At 43.3% G+C, this 12,387-nt stretch overlaps 2 protein-coding genes across 4 annotated transcripts in view; one reads left to right on the top strand and one right to left on the bottom strand.

Moving 5' to 3' along the window:
• The window catches only part of LOC105277690 (peroxisomal leader peptide-processing protease), a 66,849-nt gene that overhangs the window by 11,656 nt on the left and 42,806 nt on the right, over positions 1-12,387 (bottom strand). The gene's annotated exons all lie outside the window — the stretch shown is intronic.
• LOC105277691 (ion transport peptide-like) overlaps positions 4,968-12,387 on the top strand; it is a 49,475-nt gene continuing 42,055 nt past the window's right edge. The window contains exon 1 of one of the 2 annotated variants that reach the window (XM_011336257.3): positions 4,968-5,204. The gene's annotated coding sequence lies outside the window, so the exon portion shown is untranslated. The remainder of the gene's footprint in view (positions 5,205-12,387) is intronic. The other variant, XM_011336261.3, reaches the window with a different exon arrangement.

Consider the following 12,387-nt stretch of genomic DNA (forward strand, 5'->3'; position numbering starts at 1 on the left):
CTTTCCCGAGCTTTTCGTTGCATTAATGTCGCTTTATTAAAGATACGGATTAATTCTTCTTTCCACAAATTGCTTACAGCAACTCGGGTAATTTGGTAATTTTTTATGCGAGTCTGCAAGCCTTTTGATTCGAAGTTTGTCGATTGGACGATATTTGTTTTGTGTTATTGTTCAATATGTTCCTGTTAATTGTACATTAATGCATCGCTGAAGATATCGTTATATCTTATTACATATAGTTAAATCTCTATCTAGAGTCATTTAATTTTTCTCAGAACTCTGTAGTTCGAATTTGGGATCTGCAACCATGAAGTCCTTGGAGAGGAATCGCAAGCGATAAGAGGACTGCGAGTTTATCGTAGAAAGGCAAGGAGTCCGAGAGAGAAAGAGAGAAACCTCTGAGCGCGCGGAGAGGAAACGGGAGGAAAGATGTTGAGGAAAGGAGAGACAAGGTCAGGGAGAAAGAGGAATACAGTAAAAGGAAGAAATCGAGGAAAAGAAAAAGGAAGGCTCGAGAAAGGAAGACGGATAGGAGAGACGGAGGCATAGAGAAATAAGACAGCGAGAAAGAGAAGGAAGAGAGAGGGATCGGCATTGGCAGGGGAGGGAAGTCACCAGGGGAAAGAGACGAAGTAAAGCGCGCGCGGACAAAGTAAAAGAGGCAAAGTGAAGGAGGCGGAAGAGTGACAGAGGTGCGCAACTAGAGGGTGCGAGACAGACCGAAAGAGGGAAAGAGTGAGAAGGAGAGAGCAGAACGTAGCTCGGGCTAGTCGACTAGACAGCGTGGCAGCGGCGGCAGAAATCAAATAAGAGAAGAGCTTGCTCGCGTACGTGCATGCACGTAACCGCATGGTACAGTGCCTGGCAGCAATGGTTCGGTGGATCGGCGGATGGCGAACACGCCATGCCGGTCACAACGACCAGCTTGTCCCGGCTGGTCCGGCAGAGAATTTCTCATCGACGTGTGTCCGTGCCATAAGTATTAATTTATAAATAAGAGAGAGGAAGAGAGAGAAAAAGAGAGAAATAGTTCCTTAAAAAACTTATTTCAGTATCAAATATTGCAATGAATGTTAATTAATAATAAATGTTAATTAATCTGTTACTGTATTTGACCGTTTATTATTTATTAGGTAAATGTAAAAATCTTTAAGTGGAATTAGTAACTTGGATTCTCAGAAAATGTCAGTCATTACGCGTTATGCGATATATAAAATTATTATGCGATACGTAAGATTATTATAGATTATTATGAATGTATCGTATTCTTAAAGAATTACTCGGGGTTCAAGAGAAATGTAGAATTACAATTTAGAAAGAATCCATCTTTTTCGCGGTTGCACCTCCATCCGCGTCGCGAGGACGAAATTTACCTCAGCGTTAAAATCGAGGCCGGTGAAACGCAAGTGGACACACGTGGACTCAGAATTCGCTCGCCTCTTCTTCCGGGAAGGATTAGCTAATTCGGAGTTACAGCTTTTCTACCAATGAAATCTATCAAATATTTATATACGTCCATCGTTTGTACCTCTCATTAGCCATCGCCATAGCACCGCTGTGCTACCTATTAGCGGTCGCTTAGTTCGCGTTTGCTATAGGATCAGCGTGCTGGCACAACTCTTTGCATCTCTCGTTACGAGGCAGCGGCTCTCTACGTGCGCGTAAAATAACACATGATAATCCCCGCTTTTTTTTCTGAAGCAAGCACGAGGTGCACGAGTTGTCGTCGAAGAAAGCGTTGAAAGGGCGTAAAAAAGATCGCAGGGCGATAATCCTCGCGGGCGAGTTCTGGCGTTGCCTCTTGCGAGTAACTGATCGTCCGAGGAACCGTTTCCTCGACACTGCCGATCCGGACTGCTTAGCGGTCATCCCAGCGATTTCTACACCACTCGATGTACGCGTACGACTTGTCACGTCCTGAGCGCGCATCGCGCGAGAACGACGCGCGAGCGGAATTTTAACTTCGGCCGCGCGTTCATCGAATTTATTGTGCGTGCGTGCGCGCACGTAGGCACGCGGTGCGTGCATCTCGGCGAGTGAATGGGGAATTAGAAGGAATCCCTTGGACACGCGTAAAACGCACGACATCGTCGCGCACGGGTTTCTAAAAGCTTCCCATATGGCAGAGCCGTTCGTTCCGGTGTAAAACAGCAGCGCGCGAGGACTTTCATTTACCATAATAAGATATATAGAGGAATGGTCACGAGAGCGATCTATATATAGCCACCGAGTAATTTCATCGAGTGGAATGTACCACGTATGTGCGAGCATGTGTGCATTGGCGGTTCTTTGCTCGGACAAAATTAATGCTCCCAATTCTGACCTCTGATTCAACGGCCGAGCCCCTCTCAAAGCGTACAGGGGGGAAGATTTTTTACTGTAATGGAGGGGAGATGCAAAGACAATGCAAATGATGATTTTCGCACTGAAGATAACGCGCGTCTCGGTAAAGAATGATGCTTTCATTAGCTTCTAAGGGATATCGAAGGAAAAACTGACTCAATTTCCGTTTCCGCGTTTAATTACACGGCGAATAAAAAACGAAACTAGGAAAAATTTCTTCCGGTTACACATGAGCGATCGCGAGCGATCAAATCGCGGCGAACGCACGTCGACTGCTGTAACACTCAGAAGTTCTCCAACTGCTTGCAGAGTGTGTACCCGGGAGCTGCCGGGCCGAGACGCGGCACATGCCGCCGGTATAGAAACACGCCAAGAATTGGAAAGGCTTTCCGTGCGATGAATTCATGCAACACGCGGGCTGAATCGCACACCACTTCGGAGGAGTCTCGGTCTCGAAGAACTCGTCGTCGCGCGATTTCACTGTGACCGATGCGACTATGCATGACGATTTTAGGCGAAACTGCACTGTCCAGGTTACTACTGATTTATAGCGAAGATGACAGAAAGGTAAATGTGGAAAAGAGAATGATCTGATTTAATTTTAAATGTTATAATCGTGAAAAAATCGCCTTGAGTCAACTGTCGTGTTATAACTATCGTGTAGATTGCATTCTGCATATTTTTGCTATTTGCATTGTTTGAGGGAATGTACGTATAATTAAGATATTTAAAGTAAAAAGTGGTATTTTTTTATTGTTTATTCTTAATGTATGTATTATTTTCAATGTTTGCTAGACAAATTTTGGGTATAAATTGCAAATTATTCTTCAATGTATCGATTAAATCTTGCGAATGTTCTTTTATTTTAATTCCAGCGTTTCCAGCTTCGTATATACGTCCTAGACTTTGATCCCCAAGTGAAATTCACCCGGAATCACTGCCGCTCCAAGAAAAATGACTAGATGGTATTACGTACCATGCCACGCAAGCGCCAGTTATTCCTGCACTTACCAAACGAGTAATTCCGTAAACTAATTCCGAGGAATTTCTATTTTCTCGTCTCGATTAAACCGAATTAACGAGAGCTCGTGTGGCATTACGTATTAATAAGCACAGCAAACATGCGTGTACACAGAGATATATACTTATCTATCTAATACCAAGAACATGTTGCCGCATGCGCGACGGAAACTTTGGAAATTGCAACTCAGAGAGGTTTTTATGAAGATTATAGTACACTTCGATCAGTGCGAAAATATCCTACGTCATGCGATTAGTCAGAAAGACGAGCGCATCTTTTTCGCTATCGATCACTCGAGGCTTTTTGCCAATCGCGTGATCAAGATTGGCTTATGTAAATCCGCGTTCCTTAAGGGTCGGCTGTCGACGCCTACGTTAGTCATCTTATTATGACGTCAGAACAAAATTGTGGGGAAACACGGAACAGGCGATTCTCGCAACCTGCGTTCGCATGAGTGGCTCTTATCGTCTGCGAAAGCAGGCTCGCGTCAGACGTTCTCAAACAAATTTGCAATGGAACACGTAAAGGCGCATGTAAAGATACATCCTCGAGATCGTACGACTCCACGTTCCTTTTGATTTGTGATACGTGGTGTTCATCAGTCTCGATTATTGGCAACTCAGTAAATTTCAAATGAACAGAGCTCAAGACACTCGAACCTATTCATTCCACACGTACGTTCTTAGAAAAATGGATATAATGACAGCATGATGCAGCGAAGACTGAATAAAACTGATTCGCCAGATTTGAAGGGACGCACGCCCAATTACAATTTATATCGAATCCGTGAACTTGGTGCTCACATCACGCACCTGGTATAGAATCTTAATTACAGGACAGGCACGACGCAGCATCACAAGCACCAATATCAAAAGTATCAACTAAAGTATATGGTTCCAATTACATCACTCGTCCGGATTAAATTAATTCAAAATTAAAATCACAATCTGTGGCAATAAATGTCGAGAATACTCACGAAACTTTTCGATGTAAAAGATCTATTTCAAGAGCTCAGATCCAGTAGGAAATGCTGTAAACGAGGCTACACTCTTAAACAGCCGGAAATGCGCATAGTAGGTACTACAATTACACTTGCGATGATTTTCAAGCGATTCATTCCAACTCCTTGGTTGTCGTTTACATGGCTGAGTTTCGCTCATAAAAAACTGGCGTCAATCATAAGACGTGGATGTCTATACATAAGCGTCGATCCGCGGTGTGTCGACACGTGGACGTGGATAATTTTACCGTGGCATCGCTCGGTTTCCACGTGCGACCTAAAATTGCCACTGATCATCCGCCTTGGTCGCGCATACACCCACATCACGCTGCAGCATTATGAGATCATCACGGACGAATTAAGCAAATAGAAAAGGACGAGACGAAAGACGCATGTCCTCGAGGAGGAACGCTGGAGGCGCCGTGACGAGGGTGCAAGGAGATCAAGAGGCTTTTCCTCGATGACGAGGACGACGTAAGATGTAGACGGCAGCTACTCATTACTCGGAAGATTGCAAGCTCTATTTCTGTTCGGATCGCACAATTGGGGCATCTTCGCGGTGTGGCGGTGGCAGCGGAGACGACTGCGATAGCCATGGAAAACGGAATAACGTGAGCTGTGCGGCAAGAGGGCGCCGATAACACCGTCGTTGACGAGAATCACGCGGGGGCGAAGACAGGGGCACCAGACGTCGTGGACACCCCGTAGAGTGTATATTAGACGCGGAGCGCCGCGACGCATGGATCAGAAGGACGCCGGACACGATCGAGAGACGTGAACGAGAAACGATTTTTGCGCAGCCATCGAAAGATCAAGCATTTGCTGGAAGGATCGAACACGGTACGTTGCCTCGCAGGACTTGCCTGTTTTATTACATATATTCACGCATCAGTGAATGATCGAGAATATCAGACAAATCTAATTCTTTATGTGGCATATAAGAGTATTACTTTCTATCATTAGAAAAAGTCAAGAGAGTTTGGAAATGCGAAAAATATTTTACTAGAATTTTTATTTTTTGAAGCAAAATGTGACATTTTAGATGATATTATATATATGTCTGTACCTGAAATAGTAATTACAGTTATTTTATAATTTAATTAAATTCTCTTTTCTGCAATAAAATTACTATGTATATGTGAAGAGAAAACTGGAGGAACAAATTCAATGATCACATTTATTGGTGCGCCTGTGTGTTAGTATCTATCTCAAGACATAACATAAGAGTAGAATTTTTAGAAAATGATATCAAATGATAGCATAGCATTACTTAAAGTTTCGAGTAATTGAAATGCCTCGATTTTAAAGTTTTAATGAACTCGTACAAAGCTGCGTAAATTATTCCACTTTTCCACTTCTAATATTAGAAATCCAATACGCTCGGATAGTTGCATAATCGAAACAGTTTCTCTGCCAGGCATAAAAAATCAGTATTTATAACAGTATTGTGTTATAGAATTCAAATTTATACCTGCACGATTGCTTTCTGTATTATGGCAATATTCAAACATACTTTTTTGCGTAGACTATAAATTACTGAATCTAATTAGAAAATTGAATATTCTGCAAACATACTTAAAATAAGAAACAATAAACTCGTCATCAAGAAGATAAGTATTTAATTATTTGGATTAATTCTTTTGATATAATTGTAATTCAACTGTTTTGCTATGTTAATTAAAAGGTTTTACTGGATGATCACATGGCGTCATTGGTTTAATACAAAATAAACGTTTGTAGAAACGATTCAGGTCACATGCGGTACAATATGCGTATTACGCTCGGAGGGCAACTGCTCGCGCGTGCATTACTTAACAGCACACAGCTATAACTTGTCGTATTCGTTATGAATAAAAAAGCTGTTACGCGCGTATGCTCGTACGTCAGCACTGGCTTTATTAATGAATTGCGTTTGTTGGAGCGCACTTTCCAGCAAGCGCGGCGACAACCAGCGTTAACAGCAAAACATTACGAAACCGTTGAGTCGCGCGTAGTGTCAATGGAAACTGAATCACGAAGAGCCGATAATAATAATCGTGTGCAATCGTTGACTCGCGTGACTTTTATATGCTTTTCCCGACGCGCCTCGTTATGTCATTGCGATATTACGTCGTGCGTACGACATTACGATACGTGAACGATTACGCAGAACAGTGATAAATCGCATTCTTTTTCTGATGTAAGAAAATACTTCGGAATCTGATATTATATATATTATAATCTAGATATTTGAGAAATAAGTACTTGTGAGTAAAGCTGAAAGATATAAAGACAATATAAAGAAAAGTTTGATTAATAAATGTAAATAAATTAATCAGTTTTATATGCATTAATACTTTTATAAATCTTAATTTCTCGAATGAATTCTTTAACGCTACTTACAGGCTCGCATTGCCACTTAGCATTTTTCTTAATGACACGTAAAGAATATAATCACACGTATGAATATGTGGAGCTACGACATATCGTAGAGAAATATTTGCCATTCACTCACGTCGTAGTTTACACAATACGCACGAGGTGCCTGATGTACACACGTCGCGCTTTGCATCAGAACTTTCGACATCCTTATCAGAGATACGAAATCTCTCTCAAGTAAATGGTGTCAATTCATAGCTCAATCTCGATCGTGAGGAACATCGCTCTTAGTGATTTTATCGTAGCGTAGTATCCATGGTTGAAGATTGCGTAAGAATTCAAAAAACTATCGAAAAGACAATATAAAAAATACAAAGTAAAATGTAACATTAATAATGCGTGATAAAGTAATAATAATAAGAAAATATGAGCATATCGAAAATAAACCAAATAAAAACTAAATTGCAACGATCGCGAAAGTCTGCTTTTTTTACCGATTAGCTTCTTATGCTTATTCCTAGCCTCTCGTATCCTTGTTCTCGCGCTTTATCATTTCTGGACCTTAAAGAGGAGTGCGTATTTACGGCAGCTTTCGGAGAATCGCTTAACACAAGCATGCCGCGGAATTGCTCGACCGCGATTTAAGCGAACCGCAAAGTAACGCATCGCAAACTAGCAGCAAGGGGAAAATGAAATTGCGCGATTCCATTGTCGCTCGCTCGTCGCAGGATGACGTAGCCAACGAAACGAGATCGCGTCGACGGGCGAGAGGATCGCGCGATCGTCTTCACACCCGGCGTGAGCGCGTCGCGCGGCATGGGCGTATGCAGCAAGGGATCAACGAACTTCCGTTCTCACTCTATAATCAACGAATCTAAAAATCGTTGCTCGATCAACTCAACTTTATGCTCACAATTTAGAGATAATTTTATTAGATAAGACAGGTTTATATTTATCGACTTTTACATTTTTAATGTCAAAACATTATCGGAAAATTAGGGAAGTCAATTGATATAGGGAAAGTGGCATTCCCTAGTCTGATTCAACATTTTCAACATCATTAATATTTTCGTTCGACCGACGATTAGGACAGGTCCGGAGATTGTCGCGGAGTTTATCTCGCGCGTAAAAATTTATGTGGGCGCCGATGTCGGTCGAGAAGTCTCTCTCGGTGCGTCCAGCTGTCTGCCCGAGGCTCCCGGCACGCCTAATTGTCCCTTTAATTCGCCTCAATTGCTTCTTGGCACGGTCGTGCAAGAATGATATCACGAGGAATCCGGTGAAAGGCTACGGGCACGCCGCCCGCTCGAGTTCTCTCGCCCGCGCGCGAGACCCTGGTCTTGATTTTGTCGCATTGTTTAACTCAACTGCTGAGGAAAAATTGCCGTCAGTTCGACGCAATCTGCTCTTTGAATATTGTCGGCGAGCGCGCGACAAAAGTCGCTTGCGGAAAAGTACAATTCAAGGAAGCCTATTCATGTTCTCCATTTTGCGAACGCCGTGAAAAGTCGAATATACGAAACACGCTTTAGCCTTCTTGCAAGATACAGGATGTTAAAGTAATATATTGAATTCTTTAATTATTATTTAATTAGCATTATGTGGAAATAATTACGTGATTAAACTTTCCCTACGGGAAACTGGCAGAACGGAATGCACGCTGATAAAGCTAACTCGATTGAGTTAGCGTCTAATTATTCAAAGAATAAATTGAAATAAATTATTCAAAGATCATTCAAAGAATGAGGATGGGGCTACGATGTAAGGTGTAAGATGAGGTGTACATACGCGTCGCTTTTGCGGCACGTACGTATCTCGCCTGATGCACACGCTGCATAATGCTGCGGAGTTCTGAATGAATCGCGCGTGCTCGCGTGTAGCACGATAACACGAGACCACGGACTTTGACTTCGCGGCGACGGTCGCCGATACGAGACGGATGGATTGACCTCGTCACGCGACGTCATTGCGCCCGGCGTCGTTGACGGTATTGTATCGGCGTTGCATCGATGACGGCGGAGGGCTCGATCCACCGATCGGCCAACCGAATCGATCGCCGATGTGCATCATCGGTTTCAATCAGCTGGTGCGCGTACATGTGTGTAGGTGCAATCGCAAATTTGGCCTACCGAAAAGTGGAAATAAATCGTGAGGGATTCAGGCCACTCAGAGATGAGAGCAATCGCCCGAACGATCGATTCTGGAATCGAACCTCGACCTCGACTTTTTCTCGGCTCCACGTGGCTCTCACGTTGATGCTGCGTAGATACATTGATGAGGAGCGCGTTCGCCAGGCCGTTTCATTTCGCGGGAAATGTCAAAGCGACTTGACTTGGGCGTTTCGCAAGGCGCGTACGCGACCGTACCGTCGCCCGCGTTTACGTTTCTGTCGCGGCTCGGCAAAAATGCGGCGGGCGCTCGCGATTTTGCCGCTCGCGGCTGTTGACCACGTTATTACGTTATCTGCGCTTTATAGTATGGCATTTCGCTCGCTTGCGAAAGCAAGCGCCGTACGCTGGCGCGTTTCGATCCGTCACGCGGCGGCGAAGTTCAATGTAGGCAAGAACGTTCGAATTAAATGTCCGTATTTTATCGAGCGGAACGAGCGCTCGTGCACCGCAGTCAATCCGCTAAACGCGGCTAACAGCCACGTAAATTGGGATGCAATTATTCGCCTGTGTAACGAAACTGGATCGACCGTAATGAGACAATTTGAGTGATGTAACATTTTATACTGGAATTATAATATTATTGCAGAATAATAGATCATATTATATCATATTGCGCTTAATTTGTGCTGCTAAATCTCCACATCAAAATATTTCGTTTATTATTTGAATTCTAGATTTTCAAGGATATATCTGTGTGAGTGCGTAGCGTTCTACGTTTTTATTCTCTCCCCAATATTTGCTCTCCCGTTTGCTATACTAGGAGACATTTCTCGTCACACTTGATTAAAGGTCCGGAACGCCCGACTGTTTATTCGCATTAAATACATAATTCGCGTATGGAACATTCGTGGTTCGAGTATTCAAACAATCTGACAATTTGCCGATAATTACCGTGCGTTCTGCAGTTACACGTGCGCATCGCATCGCATGCACGCAATGTGTCGGTAGCACCCGATCTTGATTTCGCCATATGCAGTTTATAGCCGCAAAACGTGTCCGTCCCCCGTTATTACAACGTCATTCCGGCGTGATCTTGACTCGCTGTCAGCGGCTTCAACGAATAGGAGATCGAGTTTCGTCCGTAATTCGAGTGGCAAGAAAGCGCGTAACGCCCAGCACGTGCGTTTAACTTTTTTGGACGCGCTACTCGATCCATACATCTCCGAAAAATCGTATCGAGTAATTACTCTATTAATTACTCTATTACGTTCCAACTCTTCAGGGACATGTATCTTTTTTTAACAAGATCGTTGATGTTGACCACTCATCGCAATCTAAATGCAACGAATGCAAGAGAGCAATTTTGAGAAACGCGCAGATATCGCGAATTAGATAAATGTATCAAATAACATTCACATAAATTAGCATATTCACATGCGGTCATTTATGAAAAAATGATAAATATCACTCCAGATATCAATCGAATTGGCGATAAGTGACGTTTAACGTTCGCGCTTGTAGAAAATGTGTATCACGAAAATGTCAGTTGGAAGGCAGAATGATAATTTACGCGGAGAGCGGTTATTTCTCCATCAGTCATTATCGACATGCGAATATAAGTCGTAACATATCAATCATATGCGCGACACATAAGTGTCACCAACGTCAAACCATGGTGTGATTCTCGATCGCGGGGAAAACTTACGCGAGAGACGCATCGGCCACTCAACAATAAAGATCTTATCGGTGCGAAAGCATTCCGACATCGTAATGGCGTGCTCTACTGTTGCATGAAAAATTGCCGTATATTGCGCGCCACTCGGTAATGATAATGATCGCGGAATTTGCGGGAAAAAGAGATAACGAAGTGAATTTATTTCTACCGCACAGCCAATTCATCTTTAACTTTTTAAAGTACAATTATTTTAGTAACGATAAATAAATAAGAAAAAAAATGTAGATTCAACCAACAGCTAATAAATTAATTATGTAACAAATCACAACCTTAAATTAAGAAATTGCTCGGCAAATAGGAAGCTTATTTTGGTCAAATAAATCTAAACGATTTTAATTAATAACTTTCTGCAATAGTCACGAGATTGCATCTAATGAATCCACGAATGTGAAGCATTATCGAATCGACGTAACATCGCGATTATAATTATCACGACGTGATCTCGAGATCTACGATGTCAACGGACGATTCTTTCGTCTTCGCGCTTGCGCTGCTCTCCGCTCGTGTTCGCTCGAACACGGACACACGCCTCGGACTCTCTCACTGTCTTCAAATTACACCGGGCAGATAATTCTCTTCCGAGTACTGCTGATCTCGGTGGAAAGATAGTTTCGAGGCACGCTCCCACGCGCAGGTGTTCGTCGCGCGCACTACGTCTTCCCGCTCGTGTCCCGCGACTTTCGACGTTTCTATCGATACATAAAACGAGATTCAACGAGATAGGAGGGTCACAAGCATCGATTCGTTCATTCTTATTCCGGGCGATAGTCATGCAACCAGTGACAGGAGAAATTGAATACTTTATGTAACATTCGAGTTACGACATTGTGGAAGTACTGTCAATTAATTTAATTTATTTGAACACATGCGTTGCAAGCATAAAAAATGTGTTTGATCTGTCCTTCCAATTATCTGAATAAATTCAAATGTTTTTTTTGCATAGAATATATATCGCATACACATTCGTAATGTTAATTGGCTGAATGCTTTAATCCAAGAAAAAACTGATTTCATATCCATCATATTAATACCCTAGCTGTTGCAGAAACTGCCTATAAATCACATCTGCATTTGTGTACTACTACATCCACATGAGAATTTTAAGGACTTTCCTCTCGTTCAATCCTTATTATTCGCGTGACAAATCAATGCCAAGTCGAATGCGACTGCAAATTAAGCGGAAGATTAAACCATCGTCGTAACTTCCAGTGAAGTACAAGTACTACCTGCACACGCGTATGACGTGATAGTCAAAGTACCAAGTACGCGCCGCGTTATCTGTCATGTACGCATGTTTCCGATCATTCTTTCCGACATCATTTTAGCTCGGTCTTTCCCGTATCACGGCGATATTTCATCCACTGGAAGGGAGGTGTCCGCGATTTGGGCTTGTGTGTCTCCGGCAATTCATTAATCCGCGCGGTCGAGAGCGGGCAGCCACTGATCCAGAAAGCAATCCCGGGAATTCGTTACGGAACTCGAAGGCGAGCTACTTTCCGTTCTCAGGGAGGCTGTCGGGTTATTTATAGCGTCCTACCCGCCGCCGCATAGGCTGCAAAAGGAAATTCTCTCTCTCGCTCTCCTTCTTCGCCGCCGTCGCTACCTTCGGCATCTCTGCCCTCGTATGTACATACATACGACATGCGCGCATCCGCTCCGTTCGCAAGCGTATGGCGTGTGTATCGGTACCGCCTTCTCCACGGCACGGCAAAAGCGTAGCCTGGAGGAAGAGACCGCCGCCGCCGTGCCGACTACAACGGCGCGGCCGCGTCGGACAACGCTCAAAGCATACTCGCGAGGTTTCGCAACGCCGACGAAA

The sequence above is a fragment of the Ooceraea biroi genome, chromosome 7 (genome assembly GCF_003672135.1).
Source record: "Ooceraea biroi isolate clonal line C1 chromosome 7, Obir_v5.4, whole genome shotgun sequence".
Classification (NCBI taxonomy): domain Eukaryota; kingdom Metazoa; phylum Arthropoda; class Insecta; order Hymenoptera; family Formicidae; genus Ooceraea; species Ooceraea biroi.